This window comes from Cygnus olor, chromosome 1, assembly GCF_009769625.2.
Source record: "Cygnus olor isolate bCygOlo1 chromosome 1, bCygOlo1.pri.v2, whole genome shotgun sequence".
Lineage (NCBI taxonomy): Eukaryota > Metazoa > Chordata > Aves > Anseriformes > Anatidae > Cygnus > Cygnus olor.
The window spans coordinates 33,480,003-33,488,895 of record NC_049169.1 but is presented as its reverse complement, the minus strand read 5'-3'; positions in this window follow the sequence as shown (position 1 = coordinate 33,488,895).

Sequence of the window (8,893 nt, the reverse complement as noted above, 5' to 3'; positions counted from 1 at the left end):
AAAAAAGAAAGAAAAAAAAAAAAAAGCTCTGACAGTGCTCTGTCTTAAGACAGAGCTACTACTTTACAGAGTTGACCAAACAAAACCCTCTGAAAAAAAAAATTTACTTCACATATACTGAAGAAATACTTCCTAATGTTTGGCAGTCAAATGTTCCAAATTTGTGTGACAAAAGTTGACTAGGACTTTGTAGAAGTTTCTTACCTTCTGAACACACCTGTATTTGTGGGTACAGCAACAGTGAACAGGGAAAGATCACATCATTGAAGGTTATGAACATTTGTAAACAGAATATGACCTGAGAGTGCACTGACAGCCTTGAGCCTTGCATTTCTCCATCCTTCAAGTGCTTAACCTCACAACCTTAGACTTCTGTTAAGGGATGCTGGGGGAGGGGAGGGTAATGTGTTTTTCAGTATTAATTAGAAAGTCACCAAATAAAATACGGTACATCAGGTGCTTACATGGAAAATTTGACTTATGTGTGTCCAGCAGTTAATTAGCCCAATTATATATAAGGCATGGCAAATGATTTCAATTTTAATCATAAAGTCCTGCTGAGATTCCATTTCAATTCATAAAGAAATGCTTTTAACTTACAGAGTTCAGTACTGCATTTACCCCAAAAATAAGGCACTCAAACTTTATTTTTGCTTACACGGTTATAAGTAAACATATACTGTTATAATTAAAGCTAACTATTAACAGTTAAAATATAAACTATGGTGATATTGCTATAGGCATTTGAAATTTTAAAATACCATATATATATATATAATTTCATATATATATATCTGAAGTAGGATAATGCTCTGATAATGCTCAGAAATTCATACAGTTCATTCTGACTAATTATCTTCTCCAGTTCCTTCCAGTGACAATATCCCAGTGATACAGTGAACCCTTGTTTAAACTGAAAATGTTACATTTTTTATTTTACTTCAGGATTTTTTCTGATTTTGTACACATTTCGCAAGTCTAATTTAAAACACACAAACAAACAAAAACATATCTCATAAGGCATTGCAGATGATGTGATAAGTAGATGAGGCAGTACAGAAAAGCACAAACACCCTAGTCATGCCCTTGATACTCATTCTTGACAAAACATTTGCAATTTATGTGCAAATTCATCATCATTTTAGGGTTTGGGGGGCTAGGTGGTTGTGTTTTCTGCCATTATAAAATATCATCCACCAGAAAATGACAATGTCTTTTTAGATACTGTTGCCTACTTTCCTCTGGTTTACTTTCAATATTCATACAAAAAGATAGAACTTCATTTCCTTTAGACTGCTAATTTCTGGAAGGTTGTTATAGTTACCTTGTCTTGATTTTAACATCGATAACCTTGTCTTTTGTCTTATAGTTTTCCACTTTCTAGCTCATGCATTGGTAATTCAGGTAGAGATTTTAACAGGTGCACTGTAAACCCTCAAAGCATTTTTTTTAACCAGCATGCTGATCAAAACTGCCCCATCCGCCCAGGGAATGCTCAAACGTGTTCCTTTTTTCAAGAGCATGAAGCAGTTTCTGGCAGAGCTCTGTCTCGCATGCAGGGACATATGACTGAAGAAGATGCTCAGCTTTCTGCTACCAGTCATCTCTGTGCCTGATACTGCACAGCTGAGCTGCTCGTGATGTAGCTGCTAGGGTGGCTGCTTGCAGCACAGCCAACTGGAATCGTGCCAAGGGCATGGCAGCCAGCTGATGTTGGTGGCATCTCCAGCCGTGCCCCCTGCAGCTCATAGTCTTAAACAGGATGAAGACTGTGCTGCCACCCCAGTGACCCCAACTCATGTGGACAAAAGTGCTCCTGCCTCTTCATTAGAGATAGCTGTTACATAGGACTTGCCCTCTAACGCTAGCTTGCCCAGAACTCATAACTGAGTTGTGGTGGCCAGCTCCAAAGCAACGGCCATCAGCAGCTCCCACCACCACCTCCACTCACCAGGTTCTCCCCAGCAGCAGCTTATTCGCTCCCTGGCCAGGGCATCTCCCATGAGCACACTACTGCTCTTCCAGCTGCATGGCAAAGGCCACACAACCTGCCTTTAAGTGACTAAAACAAAAAGAAATGCCACCTCCTCAGACCCCCAGCTCAGACTGCTTTAGGCGTTTAACCCAGTCTTCTAGTTTGCTGGCTCTGGACCTCTGGCAGGAGCTGCCTGAGACATCCAGGAGTCAGCATTGACATAAGGTTTTTTTGCTATCCTATTAGCATGTCTGGTCTTTAATAACATTTTATATTACTTCTTAAATGAGTCTCAAGTTCAGGACAGGTCACATCGTGTTTAATATATGCTGAAACTAGAATAAATAAATTTTAAAAGATAATTCTCTTTCTCCATTCTAGACTAAGATTAAGATCTCCTGCTTTTAAAACAGTCATCTGTCTTTTCATATGATATTGTTCCAGACCATTTAATCTCTATAGTTCCTTCAGAAAACAATGTTTCTAAATGCTTAACAAAACATTCCTGGAACAAGAATTCATTCTGCATTTCACCCTTTCAGCCTCAGAAGTCAACTGCGTTTGTTGCATATGTGTTTTGTTTTGTTTGGCTCATTGTATGTTTTAGTTTAGAGATCAAAAAGTGGATCTGTACTGTAAAAATAAGCCTTGTGTGGGTCAAAAGGAGAAAAAGGGGAGAGGATGGGGAACATTTCATCATGTATGGGTTGTATCTAATGGCTTTATTAAGTGTGCTTCAGATGCTTTGCATTAAAACTTAATATAAAGAATGCTGAATGAGTGCCAAAATCAACTGCATTGTTGGATAAATGGAATCACTGCACCCAAGTTCTGATTTATTCTGACATAAAATTGCTTGCCTGCAATTAAAGGTTTATTATTCTACCCTAAGACATAAGTAAACACTGATCATAAGGATTTAAATCACCATAATGGTTTGTATAAATTCTATGATCAATTTTTATTCACCTAGTTTTATGTCTCTATCAGCCATTACAAATTCATATTAATATTGATAATTGCCACAGGCATACACTAAATGCTTTATTTTTGTCTCATCCCAGTATCGGCCTAAATTTAGTTACAGCCTGCCTGTCTTCCACAAACTGCTCCACCATTTTCTTATCCCACGATTTTCCTTTTTGTATATACCCATCCCTCTCTTCCTTTGTCCATTAAATTATCCTACCCTCTCGCTCATACGGTAACAAACAGTTTCTTTTCACACAGAAAAACACAGAATGTCTGAAAGGAAGGGCTGAAGAAGGAAATAAAAAATGGTGATAAGAGATTCCGAAAGAAAAACACAAGACAGTTTTCCAAGCGAAGGGGTGATGTACCTGCTGGAACATGTTATCTCAGAACGCTGCAACTATGTCTTATCTGCTTCTGCTGTGTTACCACATATCAGTAACCTCAGAAAATCTCCTCTTTCTAAAAATTTCCGTTTGGGCTCTGACTGAAGGTGAAATGTCCTGGAAAGTTTGAACAAAAGAAAGTGGTAGCTTTTTACATGGAGTGTAAAGAAGTCAGGCAAAAAAATAAATTAATTTTAAAGAACCAAAAGACTTAAACTTTTCCTGTTGACTTTTTTTGGTGTCGAGTTGTATTTTAAAGAGATAAATAAATAAATAAACAGACTTAGAAATACTACTTAAGCAAATGAGCAAAGTGTAATAGCTATTTACCCAAGAGGTGGAAAATGCCAAAGGTTGCATGCTTAACCTTAATTCAATGAATCTTTATTCTAACCATAGCTATTGGTCATTTGGTCAAAATAAACGATGCTGTTCCCTACCCCGTGTTTGCCTAGCTAGCACAGTTCAAGCAGAAGCCACAGTGAAGGACTGTTCAGAGATGGCCCCATTCCACCGTGCTGCCTGGAACAATTGCCCAGCTTCATCTGTGGGACAGGTCAACATTTTATTTCCTAATATCCCAGTCTATTACTGAAGCAATAGAAAATAGGAGCTTATGAAATGAAAAACCCGTAATATACATAATATAGAATAGAATATAGAATAGATGACTACACATATTCTTTGTTTACCAATAGCCCTCACAATGTGATTGTTAGTAGGGTTTGTCACAGAGTTCATGCTTCCAGGTGCAATCCTTGCTAAAAATGTTCTTCAGTGTGAAGAGATCTCTCCACAAATCTTAGCACTTTTTGATACAAAAATATATATTTATACTGATAAAAAAACATTCACCTCCTCTAGCTTATACATCAGTGGAATAATGAGTAGTAATTGAGCATATATTAATCTGTTTTCCCAAACTGCATTTCACCTGTAAGGTGTGATGGGCATAATAAATGTTTTAATTGCCAAGTCAAGAGCTAAGAAATCAAGAAATGCCATAATCAATTTGTCCATGTGTCCTTCAGTCTGTTGTTCTGCATGTTCTTAGGTATGTAGTTGGATGCATTCTTCAATTAAATGGGCACGCATTCATTTTTCCCTAGAAAAAAAAATGTACATTTTCAAATAATGCATGCAAAATATTTAATTCTTATGCAGAATCCACTTAACTTATGAATGCAATTTGTCTGGTTTTTTAGAAATTTTAGTTTTTTAGGTTTTTAGGTTTTTTTAGTTTTTTAGAATTTTTAGTTTTTAGAAATTTTTTAGTTTTTTTAGAAATTGGCCTAATTAATTATGTTAATATGTTAGTGTAACTCTGTCCCCATTCTGACATTAAAAGCATAAAGCTCCTCATGTTAAAGAAACATTTTTTTCCCTTTGAAATTGATGTGGTATGTATATTTGATTGTAGATCATAACTAGATATTTGTAAGTCTTGTTAACTTGTCTTGTCAGTGGCCTTGAGGGGGAAAAAGTAATTTAATCATATGATTTACCATTACCTGAGCAAGAAGTAACCATGTTCATATTATTCTTATGAGCGCTTCAGTTAACCCCAGAGAGACTACTTGTCTGAATCAAATGAATAGGATTAAGCTTTCTGATTGCTAACTAGTTTATGTGATGTCAAAATGGGTATTGATGTAATCTAAGGAGAGAATTTTGATTCTGAGGATTGTTCTTATAATTTAGATGACTTACAACTCATAAAATGCAAAGGTTGCTTCAAATAATGTAATGTAGCCGTTCATCCAATTCAAAAGTACATTGGTCCATTAACTAGTATTTGAATTTTGGCACTTTGACATAAGGAATGTCCTTTGATTACACTTGTACAACCCCTAACACAGGGTGGCAACATAAAGGCACTCAGTGGCCATACCTTTGCCATTAATCATAGAAAGGGATCATTTGCTATTGTATCTACTGGAGCAGTAAGACCTGGGAGGAGGTTACAGCAGAATGCACTAAACCCTGAATATTCAAAACCAAACTGAGACTTTGTCCTTTATTCATCAGATATCATAAGGTCTTGCAACATATCTTACATAACCTACAGCTGATGCTGTAATACATAAACAAATTATGTTGAGCTAAGAGGTAAAAATTGCTGCTGTCTTAACTGTGAATGCCTTTACTTCCATGCATTTGGTTTCACTCCTAAATAAGAATGACCTGTTTGGTTATTTTATTTTGACAGGTGGGAAAGCAGAGCTTTGCAGGAGTTCAGTGTCACAGATCCTTTTTCTAACACGTGCAGATGTTTACCCCTCAGGCAGAAACAAGTGCATATTCAAATTGCTGCGATTATTAAAATGAAGTCTCAACCGCAGCTTTGCAGAAGTAGTCTATGAAAGTGCATTAAGAAAAAGAAATTAAGTGCATTGTACCAGTGCCAGCCAAAGCAAGCACAAGAGTTATTTCTTCTGAAAGACATTCTGCATAAATCTCCATTTTGTTTAGCAGCTATTTTAATCTGCATTTGTAATTATCTTCCTTTTCTCTTAGTTTCCATGTCAGTACATATCCAATGGGCTGAATTACATGTAAAATCAAAATCAGGTTCCATTAAATTTCGTTTTCCTTAAACCCAAGGAGACAGTGCAGAGAATCACTTTCCACAGGGGACGTGTCAGCAGAGGGAACTGTAAATGCCAGCACACATCACCCGTGGCTCAATGTCTCTTCTCTTGTTAGCTCTGTCATGTTTTGCCATGCAAATAATTGTTCATCTTTGCTTCTCAATGTTCTTCAGGCTCTCCAGGAGTGTTGTGGCACCGAGGGCTAGGCCCAGTGCCCTCAGAGCAGCAGGTGGCAGATGGCCTTGCAGGGAACAGGCCACCTGGACACAGCAAGAGCTGACAGTCTGGTCATCAGCGGTGCCCCACAGAAGGCAGATAAAAATATTTACGTTTGTTTTCCTGCCTTCTATGTGTTTCCCTAAGAACCATGTTAACCTTTGCCAAATATTTCCCACAGTTTGAATTTGAGATTTTGAAGGAGCTCCAGGGGCATCAGTCTCAGTCTTTCTCAGGCATCATTACCTTTTCTCTTTCCTCTTTAACAAATGAGAAATACAACACAGCGAATTACAGGATTAAGCTGCTGAGGGGAAATTCTGCCAAAAGCATGGTGAGACCCACTGCAGTGCAGAAAGGAGAGGGTTCGCATGTGCCTTTGAATACATTCCTGTCATTGCTTGGCTTTACCTTTATCATTTTCCTTACAGTGCAGCTTTACACCTAAGTGCAAAGAACTCAGTAAATGTTTAGCTTTGTCTGGGATTTGGGAAAAATAACTAGGAAACTGCATTCTTTAGATTTCATCTAGTGTCCCACAAATCCTGAAGCAGGAGGTTGAGACTATAGGCCTGACAGTGCAACAGTTTGCAGAGTTGGGTTCGTACTTGGCTCCAAAGCAATGAGCCTGAGGACTTCCACAAAAATCATCTCCATCCAATGCATGGAGCGGTCCCGGACACAGTCATACCAACACAAGTGTAGGCATGCTAGCAACTAGAGGAGGGCGGAAACACCTAAGTCCATCACTTCTGACAGAGAAAAGGCATCTCATAGGCAGCTCAGCTTCAGGAATTGCTGCAAGCCCCAAGCTGAGCTGGGAAGACCGAAGAGGAAAAGAAATGAAGGAAGGTTGCAGAGCAACATCAAGCAATGAGCCTTTCCACCCCAGCTCTGCTGTGAGCATTTGTTTCAAACAACAGCTGTTTTCTATAAAGCTGACTTGAAAATTGGTGTCTTCCTACTTCTGAGAGAATTGGTCACTTCATCTTTTTACTGGCAAAAATACTTTTATTGCTTTTCATTCCTGCCAGCCCTGCAGAGCCACCTCAGCACTGGGGAGGTGAACCAGAGTCTATTTTGGCATAAACCAGAAAGAACACAGCTTGATCTCAGATCCCAGAGTGAATTTTCAGTGCTGGCAGTCAAGAAAGTCATAGTTTTATTTGTAAATTAAAAGAGAGGTCAACAGGAAAATCATTGGGTAAAAAAAAAAAATAAATAAATAAAATAAACAAATATGGAACCCTACCATGTCATTTATAGTCTCTTTATAGATGAGAGCACACTTTATGTAATGTAATTTGAGTTATAAATAATATTATCATTTGTTTCAGCCAAAAAGCTGTAGCTCATTTAATTAAAAGAATGAATGTGTTTGTGTTGTCTTACTCATTATTGTAAAATGTATCTGCAATGATATTCGATAGAAAAATCACTGCACTGGCAGGGAAAATGATAGGAAAAAAAATATTCAAAATACTTCCAGTAAGAAAGATAACTGAACATTATTTGATCTCTTTGTTCCTTTGAATCAAATTGCTGAAAATCAAATTTCAAAGAAAAAGACATAAGGGAAGAAATATGAATTGACAGATTTGACTTTGGAGTGCAATTTTAAAAATGGACCATTTATACCAATAAGTCTGTGAGAAGCTTAGTTGTCTTCTAAATCTGTTCAAGACTCAGGGTGTCCAATTCTCTTGCCTGGTGTGCAGTGCATACTCAGCAGTAAGATATACAATACTATACCAGTCTCTAAGGCTCACTAATTTGAAGCACTATTGATGGGGAATTACTATGTGATGTCAAACAGAAATATTTATTGCAAAAGAGAACCATCCTTTTTCAAATGTTGCAAATGAAAGCACCATACAAAAACAGAGATATAGAAAAAAAAAAAATTGTCACATTGTCCAGAAACCTAAGATGGCAATAGTGTAAGATTTGCGGTACTACTCTGAGCCACATAAATGCTGACATTTAATTTTTGTAAAGCTGACATGAACTTTTTTTTTTTTCAGAAAGAAAATAAGAAATGAGACTTTAAGGAAAATAAAACATTAAAAGTTATAAAACAATAATTTATGGCACCAATTCACAATATGTGGAATGTATTGTTTCTGTCAGGAGGAAAGCAGGTGGAGGAAAAGTAAAGAAGAAATATATTCTTGTGATGCAAAGTTAATAAGACAAAGAGGTGTGATCTGATTCTTAATGAATCAATGCACCTGATGAATATCTACAGCAATATGAATAGTGGGATTTGATGATTTATTTCCATGGCTCACTATTGTGGTTGTTTCATATGGGGGAGAGGTTGGGGGTGGGACCTCCTCCTCAGATTAGAAGCCAAAGTCCAAGCTCCGGTCTGTACTGGTGCCAAAGGTCATTTTCAATAAATCCAGTTATAAATAGAAACTTGGCTGTTCAAGCCAGGGATTCAAAGGCAGCTGAATGAGATGCTGGCCACACCCCTGGCTGTCACAGAAAATGGTATACTTCGGTCACACTTGTTTGGACAGCCACATAGGCAGACCTTTGGCTCACTTCTATACAGGTTTCAGAGGGTTTAGTGACCTGCATTTGCATTGACAAGAACAAGTGATGGCACAGATATACCCCTGTGACAGTTAATCACAAGGATCTCAAGCCAATGTAAGAAAATCAAAGCCATTGTGCATAGGCTACGTCCATGTACTAAACTCATGTGAATGTGTAAACCTCTGTCTTGAAACATAATCTAGCTTATT